Source organism: Dromiciops gliroides, chromosome 6, assembly GCF_019393635.1.
Source record: "Dromiciops gliroides isolate mDroGli1 chromosome 6, mDroGli1.pri, whole genome shotgun sequence".
NCBI lineage: Eukaryota > Metazoa > Chordata > Mammalia > Microbiotheria > Microbiotheriidae > Dromiciops > Dromiciops gliroides.
This window is the reverse complement of record NC_057866.1, coordinates 142023677-142042806: the sequence shown is the minus strand read 5'-3', so window position 1 is coordinate 142042806 and position 19130 is coordinate 142023677. Positions and strand designations below refer to the sequence as shown.

Here is a 19130-nt window from a genome sequence, read left to right as displayed (position 1 = left end):
TAACGTAATTTTCAAATCTGAATTCTTTCCCTCATATCTTCCTAAGTCCAACTCTCCATTGAGAACGAAAGAAAAATAAAACCTGTTACAAGCATTTAGGGTCAAGCAAAACAAATTCCAATATTGGCCATGTTTTAAAAAAAGGCAAAACATTAACTTCAATCCACTTTCTGAGTCCATCACCTTCATATGTGGAGGTGGGTAGCATGTTTTATTATGAGCCTTTCAGTATTATGGTGAGTCATTGTTTTGATCAGTGTTTCTAAGCCTCTCATTATCAGGAATTATAAAAAAAAATTATCCTTAAGGAATCTGAAACTTACTATGCAAGGAAATGGTAGAAATTATGTAACATTATGGTTGCAAAAATTTAGTACTTAATGCTGATTCAACTATTCCGTATAGCAGTTTGGAACTATGCCCAAAGGGATATAAAACTGTGTATAACCTTTGACCAAGCAAAACCACTACCAGTTCTGTATTTCAAAAAGATATATTTATGCAGCTCCTTTTTCCTTTTTTTACCCTTTTTTACATTAACACATATTTATAGAATAAAAAAAGCATTTATATAATAGCACAATAAAAAGATGATTCTACATGAAATTGCAAATCTACTAAGCATGACTATAGCAACTGTTTTAGTGGTGACAAAGGTTTGGCAATGGGGGGATGCCCATCAATTGGGGGAATGACTAAAGAAGTTGTTGTATATGGTTGTGATACCATATTATTTTACTATAAGAAATGATGAGCAGGATGCTCTCAGGAAAACAAAATGGAAAGACATGAACTGATGCAAAGTGAAATGAACAAAACCAAGGGAACACTGTATGAGTATCAAATATGAATGACTTGGTTATTCTCAGCAATACAGTGATCTAAGATAATTCTGAAGAAAATGATGAAAAATGTGATCTATATCCAGAGAAAGAACTGATGGAGTCTGAAAGCAGATCAAAGCATACTTTTTTAACTTTGCTTATTTTTCTGTTTTTTTTTAATTTGTCCATGTTTTCTTCCACACTATGGCTAACATAGAAATATATTTTACATGACTGCATGTATATAATCTATATAAAATCATTTGGATTCTCAATAAGCATGAAGGGGAAGGAGCAAAGGCAAGAATTTGGAACTCAATGTTAAAAACATGTTACATAATAGTTTTTGAGTAAATTGTAATTGAGAAAAAACCCCAAATATTATATTTTTTAAAAAAAGAAAAAAAAAGGACCTACCTAATACCTAGAAATATATGGTAAGGTGGCCAGAATTATATACCAGAATCCTGCTCTTCTTTTTTAAACTAATGGAAATAAAACCCAAGTGGTACAAAAGTAATTCCCAAAATACATGAAAATCCAACTAATAAACTCTGCTGGGACTAGAGCTTTATCAAAGAGAAACTGTTGCACAAATCACTTGCCTATAACATTGGTCTTCAAAATTAAGAACAATTTTTATTTTAACAAATGTCACCACTCCATATATTTATAATATCCAAATAAATTATTTTCTACTTCATAGATTGATACTCACAAAAATAGAAAATTTTTGATATAAAATGTTTTGTTAAAATAATTGTTGATGGACCTAAAATCTTGACCATCAATTCTTCTGTTACCATGCCACCCCTTCAAGGAATATGGACTGACAATCCATTTCAAATTGGGTGAGATTGATTAGATGGTTATTCTGTGATGTACACAAGAAGAGAAGACTGTAAAGCAGGAGCAGGAGATCCATTTTCACATTCACATTTCATTGGAACTCAGAGATAACGTGAATTCTATTGCTAGCAAGCTTAGTCTCTAGAATGCTTTCTGACTAAATCTGGTAGAAGGACTTATCTGTAGTGATCTGGAGTTTTAAGTTTTGGAAATGGGAAACACAGCTTGCAGACCATGGAAATACAGTTAGCAGATAGTAGATGCCACGACTGCAATGTTTTGGTAGTTCTCTGAACTCATTGATATGGATACTAAAAATCATAACCCATATGTCACTTCCTATTTAAGCAACTCTTGCCCATGCCCTCTCTTAAATCTACCATAGATGGTCCACAGAACACATTATCTGCCTTCCTTTCATTTTACTGTTCATTGATAAGCATGTGGACATGGTACATATTAGATTAAAACTAATCTATTACAAAACTCGAGCTTCTAGTTACAAAATCGAATACTCACAATCCTTCTAAAAAGCATACCAAGCAAAACAATGTTTAAAATGAACAAAGTAAATTAAGATGCATTTCATCAATGGGCAGTTTCAAAACATAATGGAACTACTTCTCACCATGTAGTCCATGAGGCTGATATCTTAAATATTGATTTTCTAGTCATTGTCATTGCAAAAAGCTATTCTGTTTTCTCTCAATACCATAAATTTGACTTTAAACAGAATAAGAACCTTTTAGCAAGAAAATTTCAGATCTATCTGTTTATGTCGGAAATTAAAACCACCAGGATTGAAAGGAAGAAAAAAAATAACCAAAGGGGTTTTCAAAAATTTAAAACTCCATCATGCATAAATGGAGCTCATCAAAGAAAGTAATTTCCCTGCAGAAAACACTCCATCTTTTGTTTTATGTAAGTTATCAACATGAATATTTTATTTTCAATGAAACTGTCTTTTCCCCTCTGTGTTTCATGGCTTTTGCTTAGTGTCTAGAGTAAATAGGCTTCCTTCCCACCTCACTCTATTATTTAAGTCATTTGCAATGAAATATTTTCTTTGCCATGGTATGACAATTAGCAACTCAGCTTTCCTAATTAATCATATTTTTTTTAAGTATTTACTCTTTCTTCATCTGCTAACAGAAGGCCCTGAAACTTACCCTAGATAGTCAAGAAGGCATTTTAACAAGCTAAAGAATCTTCACAGGCTCCCTCTTGCTTCTTGGTTTTACTCTGACTTTTAAAGTGCTTCACAAGCTAAAGCCAGGAAAAATTTAGAAATGCTTTTCACGTTATAAACCAGGCAGTATTTCTTTCCTCTGTACATGAAATTCTGCTTCCTATTTTTTTTTTTGGAGCAGTTTGACTTTATTAGTCAAAGGCAGGTCTGGCACCCTAAGTGCTCTTGGGTGGGCGAGTTTACTTCTTCTTCACTACCGCTGACTTCTGGCTCCTCGGTATGGCATTGGCCCGGCGCAGAGCGGCCATGTGGAGATCTTTCCAGTATTTGTTCCTGCGGATGATGTGCAGGACGCTGTTGAGCGTGGCCTGGGCGTTTTTGTTGATGGTGGTCCTCACATAGGAATTGGCAGGCTTCTTCTGACCTGTCTGCTGCTTCAGCATCACCACGATGCCCTGGCCGTCTTCGGCTCGATGCCCACTGTCTTCCGGTGGATCAGCCCGTTGTAGCGGAAGGAGGTTCGAGCCTTGAGGTTTTGGGACTCGGTGTTGTCTGTCTCCTTGTTGCCCTTGATGAGGAAACTGCAGCAGTTCCGGAGGACCATAAAGTGCAGATGGGCCCACATGGTGGTGGCGGGGGCGACCTTGGGCGGGCAAGTCACTTAACCCTCATTGCCCAGCCCAAGAAAAAAAAAATTAATGTAAGCAGACTCTTCTGTATTAACTTCTACTTAGAGTTGAACTTAAATTTTAAGTAGAACTAAATTGTATGTAAAGTGTCATCATCACAGAGCATCTTTTCTCTCACTCATTCACTTGTCCTACCTAGATGACAGAAGCAAGAGCTTTAGAATAAAAAAAAAAAATCAAAACACACCAACAATTCAAATGCCTGATGACGAATTCAGTTGGCACACACTACTCTTCCATATTCTGCTGACCTGTTTGTCTACCTCTTCCCTCATAGTCCTAGGCAAATTTCCTAAGTGTATTGTGAGCATTTCTTCATTTCCTCATGACAATTTAAGGAGGTAGATGATATTATTAGACCCATTTTGTTGTTGAAGAAATTGAGACAAAGGTTAAAGTGACTGGGCCAAGGTCACACAGTTGGTAAGTGACTAAAGTTGCATTTGAACTCAGTGTATCTGACTCTAGGTCCAGCACTCTATCAACTATACAATCAAACTGCTTGGTTTGTGGAAAGAATGCAAGAATTGGAATCACATAACTGGGTTCAAATATTATTACACAAAGGAAGCAGAAACCTGGGAAAGTATTTTTGAATTAATATCACTGATAAAGACCTCTTTTCACAAATATATAGATAACTGAGTCAAATTCATAAAAATACAAGTCATTTCCTAATTGATAAATGGTCAAAGGATATGAACAAGCAGTTTTTAGACAAAAAAAAATCAAAGCTATCTATAATCATATGAAAAAATGTTCTAGATCACTATTGATAAGAAAAATGAAAATTGAAACAATTCTGAGGTATCACCTAACACCTATCTGAGTGGCAAATATAACAAAAATGGAAAATATTGGATGGTGGAGGGTATGTGAGACAGCTGGGATGCTAAGCTACTGTTGATGGAGTTGTGAAAACTTCCAACCATTCTGGAGAGCAATTTGGAACTTTCCCCAAAGGGCTATAGGACTGTGCATACCATTGACCCAGCAATACCATTGCTAGGTTTATATCCCAAAGACATCTCCAAAAAGAGAAGATGACCTATTTCTCCAAAAATATTATAGCAACTCTTTGTGTTGGCTAAGAATTGGAAAGCAAAAAATGTCAATTAATTGGGGAATGGCAAAACAAGCTGTGGTATATGATAGTGATGGAATATTATTGTGCTATAAGAAATGACAAGCAGGATGACTTCAGAAAGGTCTGCAAAGACTTGTATGAACTGATGTATAGTGAAGTGAGCAGAACCAGGAGAGCATTGTGCACCAAGACAGTAATATTCTCTGATGAAGAACTATGAATGACTTGACTATTCTCAACAATACAATGATCCTAGAGAATCCCAAAGGACTGTGGATGAAACATACTATCCACCTCCAAACAAAGAACTGATTTTGATTGAACATGGACTGAAGCATGTTATTTTTCACTTTATTCCTTTTTTTCTTTTATTGAATTTTCCTTGTACAAAATGACTAATATGGTAATGTTTTATATAATTACACATGAATAATCCATATCTGATTCCTTACTGCCACAGGGAGGGGGCAGGGAGGGAAGGAGGGATAAAATTTGGAACTCAAAACTATAAATAAAGATGTTTATTATTTTAAAATATTACTACAGATACAACAGTAAAGGGAATTTTTATAGCAAGAATTCCTGTTCATGAAATCAAAAGGAAAGAGAGAGGGAGAAAGAGGGAGAGGAAGGAAGGAAGGAAGGAAGGAAGGAAGGAAGGAAGGAAGGAAGGAAGGAAGGAAGGAAGGAAGGAAGGAAGGAAGGAAGGAAGGAAGGAAGGAAGGGCATAAATGGTAAAATAATAGTTTCCCACCTTCCATACGTTTGAAATAATTGATATCCCCACTAACTTTCTGCATGATGTTAAAAACATTAAACTTTATGTCATTCCTAACCAAATTCATCTAATCGCACTCCTATTTAAGCTTTTACTAGTCTTCTAATTGAATAAAGATTGTACCTTTCTTTGCATTTTCAGTTCCTTAGTCAAAATAAACATATTTTCAGGGATAAGGGTTATCTTCATGTATTTAGACATAATCATTTCCAATTACCAACTCTTTTTTCAGTTCTAAAGAAGAGAATACTTTCATATCATTAATGATTCTAGTTTAGTTTCTTTTTTTAAAATTTTTGTGGGGCAATGAGGGTTAAGTGACTTGCCCAAAGTCACACAGCTAGTGTCATGTCTGAGGCTAAATTTGAACTCAGGTCCTCCTGAATCCAAGACCAGATCTTTGTCCACTGCGCCACCTAACTGCCCCCTAGTTTAGTTTATTTCAAACTCAAATAATCAGCATTTTAAGTGCCTACTATGTTCAAGGTACTCTGTCCATACTGGAGATACAAAGATTAAAATGAAATAGCACTTCATCTCAAAGAGCTTCAAATCCCCTCATAAAACAGATTGAGCTTGACTACCTTAAAATTCACTCACATAGGTAGAGGGCATTAAGTTCGATAGGAGCATTTTAAAAATTAGTTTCATAACCACTGGTGCTGATAGCCCTGTCCCTAAACTTCCCAGCAAATTTTTTCCAAAGAGCTCAAATAAAATGAGAAACCATTCTAATCTCCTGTCTTACAAATAACATGAGATTACTTATAACCAAAATGATGCAAACCTAGAAAACAATAAATGGGAAAACATCAATCACAGGTAGAGTTGTTATATTAGCTTACTTTTAAAAGCAGCCCTATGAAGAGGGCAAATTGTCAGTGATCATAAACTCTGGCTGGTCTGAGTTCAAGACAAATATGACTTTCATGTTTCCCTAGTCTCTGATTTCAGTGTGGCACTGCCCTTTAAAAAGGGGTCCGTCAATCAGTGCTGTTTCCTGCTTTGAAACTTTAAAAAAATGGCAAAAGCCTCAGCATTACTCACATCCATAGAAGGTTATGCTAATATTCAAAAGCTCGCTTTCAAGGCAATAGAGTTTAATTATCAAATAAGGTTGTTCCTTATTCTGTCCATTATGCTACAATTCCAGGTGGGGATGGGGGAACAATATGATTAAACTCTTCTATTCCTATTGTTTCATCCTAATCATCTGTTATAGTGAATATATGACTAATAAATTGTTCTACCCCTTCCCACCCTTTCATACTTTTTCATATCACTAAAAATTCAAACATTGCAGCAATAAGGGCTAATGACAGGAAATCATTATAAAAGTAACTGGTATTTTCCTAATTGCTTCATACAAGGATCCTATAATTTGGAAACATATACCTACACCATCCCTAAGACACAAATGCTATTTGAATATCAAAAACATGTCTCTATCATAATTCCAATGTGGTTTATTCTAAGAAGAACAGTAATTTATAGAAAACACTTAAGGAAAAAATGCAAATAATTTCTTGAGAGGTTTATAACATTTTTATTGGAGCTATGAAAGGCACTCCAAATTAATTATGAGAACCTCTCAGTAACAAGTTTAACTAAGATAAATAGGGTTTAGAATGTTAAAGTATTCTAACTAAAGAATGAAAACATCTTTAAACCAGTGGCATTAATGGCATTTCTTATCTGAACACATTTCATTAGGGTGCTGTAAATTTCAGCAAATGAATTGACAGTGATACCAAGTCATCAGACATAAGAGTTTTAAAGACATCTTGCTTAATTAGCTCAGTTCTCATACTGGCTACTAATAAGCTGCTTAGGAGCATCTTAAGCACAGAGACACAGCCAAAATAATTTCAAGGAAAGAAGAAATTTTCTTTTCCCACCCCCATAGGGTTAGCAATGACTTGACAATTTGGGGAAGACTTCCCAAAGTTTTTCTTCATGCCTCATCAAAAAAGATTTACATGAACCCTTTACTATTGTCCTTAATCCTGTACCTAGGAACATATTCTGTTATTAGACATCTCTCTACTCACTGAATTGTTATAATCAAACCATATCATTCTTTTAAAATATGAATATCTCCATAAATAAAATATGTGATCTATTTTTGGCCCTTTCTTTCAGTCCTGATATTCTTCCATCAGTGTAGAGAACTCTTGCAATAAAAACTCTTGCTATTGATGCCAATGAGCAATTTCTCTCTAATAATTTAAGATAGCTTCCTGGGACACTGAGAGATTAAAGGATGTCACACAATTAGTATGTAGTAACAACCTGGCTTGTATCCATGACTATTTGACCTAATATTGTTAGCTACATTTATAAGGGGTGGGAATAATAAAATTCTCCCTAATCTGATATTTATTTTAAATTTAAGGGACAAAGAAAAATGTCTGAAAATATAAAACCTGTATTTGACAGGTTAAATTTGAGACAATAAAATCTGTTAATTAGTGTCCTTTTACTGTACAGAATCGCAAAATTCAAGGGTTTGAAAATGAGGGGAATACCTTTCCAATAATTCTACAGTTTAAAAAAAACCTTGAAACCTCATAAATTTACTCATCTAGTTTATCAGTAAAAGAACTAATTAAATATTAATCATAGTCATTTAAAAGTTTTCCACATTAAGGGGATAAGTTCATTGGAGCCCCAATCTGATGTTACCTCTAGGGGTTCATTTTGCCAAGAACATTTTCTGTTTTTAAGGAGCCTTTATGATATTCTGCAAACTAAACATGCTTGCACTAGTTCTAAGAGGAATTCCTCATTTTCCCATCAATAATAATAGCCAGCATTTAATTAGCATGGAAGATATAAAGATAAAAGCAAAAAAATAGTCTTCACACTCATGGAACTTACATTGTGTTGGAGGACACATTATTGATGCAGAAGTACAAAACAATTTTAGGAGGGGAGAACACAAACTCCATTGGTATGTAGGGTGGAGGGAGATCCAGAAAATTTCTGTAGTTAGTAGAACCTTAGTAAAAGCTTGAATGAAGTTAATGAAAGTTTCTAAGTTAATTAGAAATTCTAAAAATTGGAAGTCAGGACAAGTATTTCAGAATTACACATTCCTGCACCTTTTGCATAGGCACAGAGTTGGAAAATGGGAGTTGTTTGTGGTATATGGGGGGAGGAACACTTGGCTTGTTTGGCTAGCTATAATCATTGAATGAGTTTTAATGAATGCCTTACTATATATCTTTCTGATTAAAATGGTATTTGCAGAAGGGTACTAACTTGCTAAATATCAGTTAGTTGGCATGTTGAAGTTTGCGAAAATGTAAAGCTCATTACATATATTATCTCATTTAAGTGTCTCAGAACAAAAATAATCTAAGGTACTATTAATGTGATTATCTCCATTTTATAGATGATGAAATGGAGGCTTCTAAAAGTTAATTGACTTACCCTATTTCCCCTCTGCCATGTATTTGAAGAATCTGTGAAACCCTTCTTCCACTTCCTATGAGGAGGTTACGGTCTGATAGCATCCCACCAACACACCTGAAAGCTATGGTGGTCGCTCACAGAACTCATATACTCTCCTAGATGAGCCACATCTGGGAACTTGGGTCCTCAGATATCTCTTTTGCTGGATGACCTCCTCCCCCCTGGACCAGTGATATAAAAGTGATCATAAGATAATGACTTAGAATTGATGATGAGATAGTTGTTGATTTTTTGTTTATTTGTTGTTGTTGTTTTAAAGAGATTACATCAAGATTTGGGCCTGCAACCTAAAGAGAAATTTGTCAGTGTTTTACAAATTATTCTAAGACCATGTGGACTTGACTAGTTTATTTTGTAGTCACTAAGAAAGGGAGACTTGATCCCCAATACACAGACTATTTTATTCAGCAAGACTATTAATCAATCTCTCACTTACTAGGATGAGATAGAAAGAATTTATCACAAGTATCTGGACAGGGAGCTAAGCATCCAAAATTCTGAGTAGATATATTTCTAATAAGTAGCTAGTTGTATAGCTTAGACTCAGAATCATGTAGTAGGCCAGTTTTTGGTTTTTTTAGTATGCTTGCCTTTGAATGTTCTGTGTGAGCCTATTCAAGTAATGATGGAATTAGCCAAAAAATGCAGTTCCTTGCAAACTGGAGTTCATAGATATTTCCTGCCTCTGTTCACATAGATTTCAGTTGTGTTTGACTCTGTGTTCCCCACATTCATTTTGTGGTTTCCTTGGCAAAGAAAATAGAGTGGTTTGCTATTTTCTTCTTCAGTTCATTTTATAGTTGAGGAAACTGAGGAAAACAGGGTCGTTAATTATCCAGGGTCACAGAGCTAGTATATGACTCAGGTAGCACCAAGCTGTCTCTCCACTTAGACACAGACACATCACTATAAACACCGATAACAGCAGCACATACGCACACACACACACACACACACACATACAAAAATACACAGGTGTACACTTACACTTCTCTCTCCTTTATAAACTTGGATAAAGCACTCCTGAAAAACATGAAAAAGAATGAAGCCTTTTAAGATCACTTCATATTATCAGTGAACTAGGTCTCATATATATATATGTGTGTGTGTGTGTGTGTGTGTGTGTGTGTGTGTGTGTTTATGAGGATATTCTTTTTTATTTCATTGATATTATTCACTGATCCAAAGGGTATGTTTTCCAAAAATAGTGGATCACTGGTATTCACATGATGTCAAAAAACCTAGAGAATGGGCTCTGGAACATTTATTGGAGCCCCAGAAAAGGACTGATGTGAAGATGTGGACAAGGATCACTCTGAATAAAAAAGTGTGTGTGAGTCGGAATCTACAAACTATATTGATGCAATCATACAGCCATCAAAGCATTAAAATTGATAATGGCTGTAAATAAACCCAAAATTTTAGTTGAAGTGAATTAAAGATTTCTTTATATGTATATGAAAGGAATGGCATATGATAGGACTGAATTCAATGAAAAGCTCCTTCCAACAATTAAGTTAATATATGCTATGCTAAAACAAAACTCTTAAATTATACAGAAAATAAATAAATAAAAATTATAGGGAGTACATATAGGGATCCTTTGGATATAAGGATATCACCCACACACACACACACACACACATGTGGGTGTGGGTGTATTTAATAGGTAAAACCCAATTTTAAATACTTGGGATTTCTTGGTACATTTCTTACATTTCATTCTTACATTCCCATCAGACTGAACAACAAAATAACATTGAAGAAGAGTAAGTTTTGGTGATTGATATCCATGTGGAAATTTCAGGCGAAAAAATCTGCTCAAGCTTCCTTAACAATAAGCCAAACAGTACTTAGTAAATAGAGATTAGCACACAGACTAGAGTTACTGTGATCCTTGAATTTCAAAAAGCCAACTGTCTAATTTTTAACATGTTGGTAACTACTACAAATGCAAGGATATATAAATATGGATTTAGTAAGTTATTCAACTAATTTTTTATTTAAATTAACATCTAGCCAACTGGTTTACTTCTTCAAACTTGACATTCAGTTCTCTAACCTCTGTGATTTTATAAAGGATGAAGAAATATGCATTCCCAAAACATGATCATTCCTTGTCTCCAACTCTGAAAATCCTTAGTTGGTTTCAAAACTTAACTCAGTATCCCCCGTGGCAAAAATCCTTTCTAGAATTTTTATAACACCACTTCAAATATTAGTATTCTTCTCCTTCTCAAATTCCCTTGTACTTAATTACCTTGTCATTGGCATATCCTTTAATAGAATACAATCTTGAGTGCAGAGATTACGTTTTTTTTTATATAATCTCTGCCTCAGACAAAACCTTTTACATAGTAAAGGCAATAAATGCTTGTTGAATTGAGTTGAATTTAATATTACCACTCTGTGCTTTAGTCTTTGTGCTAGGTACTGGAGATACATAGATGAAAAGGGACATAAATCCTGTCCTTAGTGAGCAGATATTGATACTACCATGGATGTGGCAAAAAGACTTGGTCATTCTGCCATATGAGTAAAGGGAAAGAAACAGGGAGGAAATATGTTATAGAAGTAGAATTGCATCTTATGCAGTTAGAAGCCATTGTTCAGCCATTCAACAGCCAAGACTTTGGGAGTTACCTCTAGTCAAAGATGAGACAATTGAGTCTTGGTCACCTTCAGCCTTAGAATCAGTCAGAAAAATATGCTTTAATGTCATAAAGAGCTCTAGAAAGTTTTGGAACTCAACATAATAGTCCATTGGTTTTTCAAAGGAGGAGAATGATTGATAATTACCACAAATATGGCAAAATCTTTCTGTTACCCAAATGGAATCAGACCTTGTTTTGCTAGAGTGACATTGACATCCTTCATTTAAGTGGATTACAAACTAGAAAACAGTCTCCAAACGTGTTCCCTAGGGTTATTTACCATTCTTTTGATGTACCATGTCTTCTGCTGCTATTCATATTTTTGTGGGGGCTTCCTTAAACTCAAATACTCATTTCATCCATCACTGAAATATCAGATCTGAGGACTGACATTATAATTATCTCCCAAGGATGTCAGGGACACCAACCTCCATTAAAAAGAGGAAATTAGTTCCATCAGAAAAATATTAAACTAACAAGAAAGTACAAGTCTTCATTACTTCCTCAAAAAGAACTTCCATTCATGCATATTTCTTCATTTTGAGTGTACAATGGACTCTTATTTAAATTTCATTACTTCCAAAACCAAAGGACTAAAAACTTAAAAGAAAAACAGAATAGCAACTTTCTTATTTGCATTGGCTATATGTATATCATCTTCTCTCAAGTATAAAGAGATCTCAAGACAAAAGAAATAAGGCAACATCATTCACTCATTCCTTCCTCTTCCAATCACAATTTTTACCACCATGCATGATTGGAAAGTAAATAAGTATTCAGCTGAACAAATAGACTTATTGTGGTATTTTTATGGAAGGACATGAATAAAAATTGTATAAGCCAAAAGGTATGGATGGTTGTGACAAAAGCTATATCCTAAGGATGTGTTAAGCTTGAGACTAATGACTTATATTCGCTGTAATTGATTTAAAGCATTCTGAATATTAAAATAATGTATTTATGACTTCAGGGTAGTGACGTGGCACATTTTATAGGATACTGGGTCTGTAGTCAAGAAGACTCATCTTCCTGTGTTCACATCTCCCTTCAGACACTTATTAGCTATGTGATGCTGGGCAAGTCACTGAACTTTATTTGTTTCAGTTTTCTCATCTGTGGAATGAACTGGAGAAGGGAATGGAAAACCACTCCAGTATTTTTGCCAAGAAAACCCCAAATGGGGTCACAAAGAGTCAGACATGACTGAAATGACTGAACTGCACAACAATTTATGATTTTATAACCAGTACACTCAACTTGAGTTTCCCATGAGTTTCATGTTTCTGCTTCAGGATGTGATGACAGAGAAAGTGGTCTACTAGACTAGAAATTGGGAGACTTGGATTTTAGCCCAATATCTATTTATCTTTTGCCTCATGATCTTGAAAAGGTATTCTATCTCTTGAGCCTCATCTGATCCCTTAAGTAATGTTTAAAAGGCCTTTGAAGCTTAAGAGTCTACAATATACTGGGAGATAGAGAATTCAACTAGAACTATTACTATTTGATGAAAGATATACTAGACATCGTTTTGGTTTTTATACTTACTTTGAAGAGCTATGAATTCTTGATATATGTTACTTAGTAGCCACTTGTCATTGTTCCAATTTTGTAGATATGACTATTAATTAATTTGTCTAATATTCTAATTTCCATGTGCTTCTACAACACCATCCTCTGTGATAATCCACCAACTTGACTTCAAACTCATGAATTGCATCCCCAGAGAATAGCTGCTACTCTCAGATTCTAGGGATTCCCTTTAGGGATACATTTTTAATAATGCATTGCTCACCAGCCACTACAATGTGCTTCCCATTGACAGATTGCTAGTAGACCCAATTATCTCTAAGCAAAGATATTTACTAAAATGTCATAGTTAAAATAGTTAGCTACAAAACATTCCCTACATAAGCCTAGAGTGCAATGTCCCTGAGGGACAAGTAGGCAAAACTTAGGATATTATGATAATAAGTAACATAGAAAGGATATATGTAGTCAATGGAACTCACAATTCTAGTATTCAATACTCAGGTATTTTCTCTCCTTGTGGAATCCTCAGGAAACTCTACCCTTTCCAAGGAAGATTGTTTCACTGACTCCCAGTGTTTGTTTCTCTAGGTAATTCACTTTTCAAGTAGCAAATTAACTTTCTCTTGAGATCATGCAAGGCTATCTTTTATGCTGATAGAGTCTTCTATATGAAGAGTATCTCTCTGCTTTCAAAGTGTACCTTGAACTCTCATGAACTGAGTCTCCAAGTTCTGGATTCAGTACCTCCTTCTGGGTGAGTAACTCTGCTACCAAACACAATGGCTGATGATGTTGAAGAATCATATAGATGGAAGGAACTCCAGCAAACATCTAATCTAACCAATGTTTAAATATATATTGCCTGCAGGGTATCCCCAAAACTTGATTATCTGACTCAATTCAGATATAGTCTTCATGGAGTCTCATTAGGCAGTCCATTTTATTTAAGTCATCCTCGGGTCTGTAACCTAGAGAATCATTTATGCCTCTAGGCAATTAAAGATTAAGTAGTTCATTTGAGCAAGTTCACATGCCCTACCATAACAGGGCACATGTGGGATAAAATTCTGTTGCTGGTGAGTTGGAAACAGGTTGCTTCTATACATGGAAGTGAGAGAATCTGTTTTATTCACCATTTTTCTTTATAAAGTATTTCACAAATTTTCTGTCTCCTGTACATTCCCAAATTCTCTTCAAATGTCTTCCCTCTAAGATGTCCCAATTTTATTTACTGAAATTTCTTTAGTCTGTACATTCCTAATCCAATTCATACTGTCTTGTATTTGTAATTGTTCTACAGATGATTCCTATGTTGACATCAATGTATTCTTGTTCCATACAAAGTTTGCTTTATCTTGAGTTTCCCTGAGGCTGCATTTTTTAACTCATTTTAAAATTTTTTCTCAGTTTTTATCCTACAAAGAAGCAGAGTAGAGGATGTAATCCAAGAAATATGTTATAAAAAAAGAATACAATACGGTCAAGTGGTAAGAGTGAAGGGCAATTAGTAAAGAGCCCATTTAATGGACTAGATTCCTAATTTCAAAGAGTAGGCAGGCATATAGGATTATGATCTAAATCTTTGGTAGGAACACCAACATTGATGAGATAAAAGACCCATTTGAGTTAATGAGTACACTTTTTAGATATAATCTATGCCAATTTTTATAATAAACAACACTATATTTATTTCCTATGTTCTTTTCCCCCATATCCAGAAGATTGCATACTTAAAATAGCCCATAATTGACATGAAGAGAATTAGATAAGTATACATTCCAATGAGGGGTCACCTTGTTCCCTTCCTCAGTCTAGATTGCCCCATCAGTCAGGGCTTTTCTTGATCCAACCTTTGACCAATATTTGCCTTTTATTCCCCACACTAGAGACAACAGAAATAGTAAATGCATGAATATGGATCAGGGAACTTCAGTTTCCTCCATTAGAAAATGTAAAATGGACCTTCCATCTGCTTAAGATTATCCCTATGCCTGCTGCCAAATTTATGTGTATAATCTCATAGTCAGTTCACTGACACTCTGTATCTCAGTTGAGTCAATGAGTCAGTAAACAATGAAAAATATGTTGAAGTATGCTGTCACCATGAGTAAATGCAAGTCAAGTAGAATTTTTAAGAAAAAGATACCCAAGGACAGACAAGCAAAATTAAAAAATGAATATGTGTGCCATGTGCTCATGAATAGGAAATCATGAGACAGAGGGTAAAAGTATGTTACAATGGGAATATCTACCAAAAATGCTAGATTTTCTAATTCTAAAACAAAAATGGACAGAGAATTTTAAAAAGTTTTAAATAATTTATATTCCTAAATTCATTTACCACAAAGGACTTCAAAAAGTACATGACTGCATTGTAACTTGTTTGCAAGCTTATTTGTGAGGCTAGCAGCTATTATCCAGTAGCTCCAAGTTGTGGCTCAATACCTTTTTAAACCACTTCACATAGGCAGATGTTTATTGTATATAATTTAAACAGATTGCTTAAGAAATATATTCAATACACAAATACATTTTGACTATGATCTCCATCAACATGATCAGAAATCCTCTTCCTCTTCCTCCTCCTCCTCATCATAATCAATTAGAGAAGTTGCCCATCTGCATCAATGGAGGTACTTTCAAGAGCGAATAAACCAACAACAACAAATTATTAAGTACCTACAATGGGCCAGATACTGTGATAAACACTAGACGATAAAAGACAAAAGTAAAAAAACAAAAACAAAAAAAAAACCTATATGCTTATGGGGTTTACAATCCTTGGGGGAGACAACATATGTTTGTTTTGGGGTTTTTTTGTGAGGCAATTGGGGTTAAGTGACTTGCCCAGGGTCACACAGCCAGTAAGTGTTAAGTGTCTGAGGCCGGATTTGAACTCAGGTACTCCTGACTCCAGGACCAGTGCTCTATTCACTGTGCCATCTAGCTGCCCTGAGATAACATCTGCATAGACAGGTATATACAAAATAGAGATAGTCAGGAGCTATGATTTCATTCATATAGGGAACACTGGGTGAAGAAACTCCCCAAATGTATGTAAACACCTGTGGTGAAGGTATTTGCAGCTGGGGCAGGGGTATTGTTGAGAACCAGGAAATAAGAACAGATATTGTCTTCAATGAAATTGACTTTTAAAATAGCCACTTCATATATGTGTGTGTGTGTGTGTGTGTGTGTGTGTGTGTGTGTGTGTAGTGCTTAAGGGTTTGCAAATTTTGTTGCACATATTATATAATTTTATCTTCTTTATTACCTTATGAAGTAAGTAATATAATATTTCCATTTTATAGCTAAGGAAACTGAGCCTCAATAAGAGAAAATGAATTCAAATCAATTTATCCAAGGATTCCAAATCCAGTGTTCTTTCTATTACACTAATCTGGCAATCTAATTGAGTTTCTGATTCTAATGTCTAGTAATATAAAATAGTATGAAAACAATAAAAAATATATTTTAGGTGCTTGCTGTGGGAAAAAGGAAGGAAGGAAGGAAGGAAGGAAGGAAGGAAGGAAGGAAGGAAGGAAGGAAGGAAGGAAGGAAGGAAGGAAGGAAGGAAGGAAGGAAGGAAGGAAGGAAGGAAGGAAGGAAGGAAAGAAGGAAGGAAGGAAGGAAGGAAGGAAGGAAGGAAGGAAGGAAGGAAGGAAGGAAGGAAGGAAGGAAGGAAGGAAGGAAGGAAGGAAGGAAGGAAGGAAGGAAGGAAGGGAGAATAAGAGAAATAATGGGAGGAAGAAAGGAAAGAAACTGTCCCCAGGAGGTAAGGAGTTTACTAATAGATGTCATCAAATAGAACATTTGTTTGCATTATAAAAGGGATGGATTATTGTTTAAATAGAGATTTAAATAAAGATCTGCTAAAGTCACTTATGATTGTAAGATTCTGATTCTGTGACCACTGTCTCTCACAGAGAGTATTATATAAACACATTATTCATTTCAGCTACTTGGGCTGGACCTGGAAACAGGAAGACCTGAGTGAGATCATATACTTAATTAGTTGTATGAGTTAACCTATGTTTGCCTCAGTTTCCTCATCAGTTATCCTCATCAATGGGTATAAGAATGGCATCTACCTCCTAGTGTTGTTGTGAGGATTAAATGGGATATAATTTAGAACAATTCCTACCACACAGTTAGTGCTTATATAAATGTTAGTTGTTACTGTTGTTGCTGTTGTTATCTTCCATGTGAAAATAGTATGTCAGAATTTTTTTTCCCATGAAACAAAATGGATTTTAATCTTTATGCCATTTATATCACTGTGTTGACACAAATTCTCTGAACCTCAGATGCCTCACCTGTAAAACGAGGATAATAATAAACTTCATGCCTTCTAGGGTAGTCTGTGAGAAAATTGCTTTTTAAAGGTTCAAGAACTATAAATAGTTATTATTGATATTTTTATTATTTTTTTCCAGGGCAATGAGCATTAAGTGACTTGCCCAGGGTCACACAGTTAGTAAGTGTCAAGTATCTGAGGCCAGACTTAACTCAGGTCCTCCTGAATCCAGGGCCGGTGCTTTATCCACTGCACCACCTAGCTACCCTGATAAGTTTGTTTTTATATGGATCAGAATAAATAAAACATTTGTAATCGAGATTTTTTTTGGACCAAAGGAAATGTCTTCTATCAGTGAAAAGTAGCAACACTAACATCAAGTGACTTGCTGAAAGTTACATAACCAATATTTCTCAGCAGCAGGATGTAAAAGAGGTTTTTCTTCCTAGCTCTGAGTCCAACTCTATCCACTATTCTGTGCTGTTTATTTTTCCTGCAAGCTCTTATTATTAATATTGCTTGCCTACAGAATCTTAATAACTATCCATGTGAAGAAAACAATCCTCCTCTTTATAGGTAAGAATTTAATTCAATGTGTAACAAGCATCTCTGCCAACCTGTAGAGCATTTCTGCAGACAGATGTTTGTCCTGTGGAAGCCCTTTACCTGGAGGACATTGGGACTCAATTCACATTCAAAGAAACACACGCGTCTTTATGAACAGCTAAATGTCGATGACTTGTCTGCAATTTTGTTTAATTAAATACAGCCATTAAGGGTTATGTTGCATAATGTCGAACATGTCAAACGTTTCAGGTTTCTGTATACAATTGCTCCCTAAGTCCATATCCCAGTCAAGGGAAAGGAGATGGCAACATTTATTTTAAAGGGTAGACTTCACAAACTTCCCACCCCTCTGTCCTCTAAGTATGGGAGACCCCCTCTCCACATGTACAACTCCACCCTCTTCCCACCCCAGGTTGCAGTGTGGTATAAAAAGATTGCAGACAGGATACCATGACTAGCTGCCATTATTATAAAGTGGAATTAAAGACTTTTTGTTCTCTTCCTGGTTTCATTACTAACTAGCTGTGTGACCTTGTAAAAAATGCTTAACTCACTGACTTGCTGTGTTCAAAAAATAAAGCTTGAAAAGCCTATCACCATGCTTTTATAACTACCTTAAGAAGTTTCCATGCTTAATCCCAACCCCATTGGTTCATTCTTAGCAAGATATTTATAGATGTCAGTTATTAAGCAAGAGGGATCCTTTTTATTTTAAAATGAGCCAATTATTTCCATTATCCATTTTGAACAGATAAGTTAATTGTAATGGGTATGGCTGAGTTTAAAGAACTGTAAAGACCAATTATAACCAGCCAGTGAAAAAGCCTGAGTAATTAAACATTCATTCAAATGCTATATGCTCTCAGGAAAGGGACACAAGATCTAACTATCTTATAGTCAGCATTTCTACCAGGAAATAGAGTAGAAAAGATAAAAGCTAGTATAGACTAGTATATTAAAGTGGTCTGTATGACTCTTCTAATTTCTATAAATTTAAAGAGTAATGAATATAGAATTAGAAGGAACTTCAAAGGCTAATTCAATCCTATCATTTTATAGATCATGAACCTCATATCAGATTAAGGGATTTATCCAAGTTCATAGAGATAGTAATCCTTGGGGGTGGGATTAGAACCCATGTCTTTTTACTCCGGAACTAGTTTTCTTTTCACCGTAGCACTCTGCC

General features: G+C 35.2%; 1 long non-coding RNA gene and 1 pseudogene across 1 annotated transcript in view; both read right to left on the bottom strand.

Moving 5' to 3' along the window:
• The window catches only part of LOC122730478, a 387036-nt gene that overhangs the window by 39673 nt on the left and 328233 nt on the right, over positions 1-19130 (bottom strand). The window contains exon 6 of the long non-coding RNA XR_006353510.1: positions 9881-9916. This is a non-coding gene — a long non-coding RNA (uncharacterized LOC122730478). The remainder of the gene's footprint in view (positions 1-9880; positions 9917-19130) is intronic.
• LOC122730477 lies at positions 3078-3487 on the bottom strand (annotated as a pseudogene).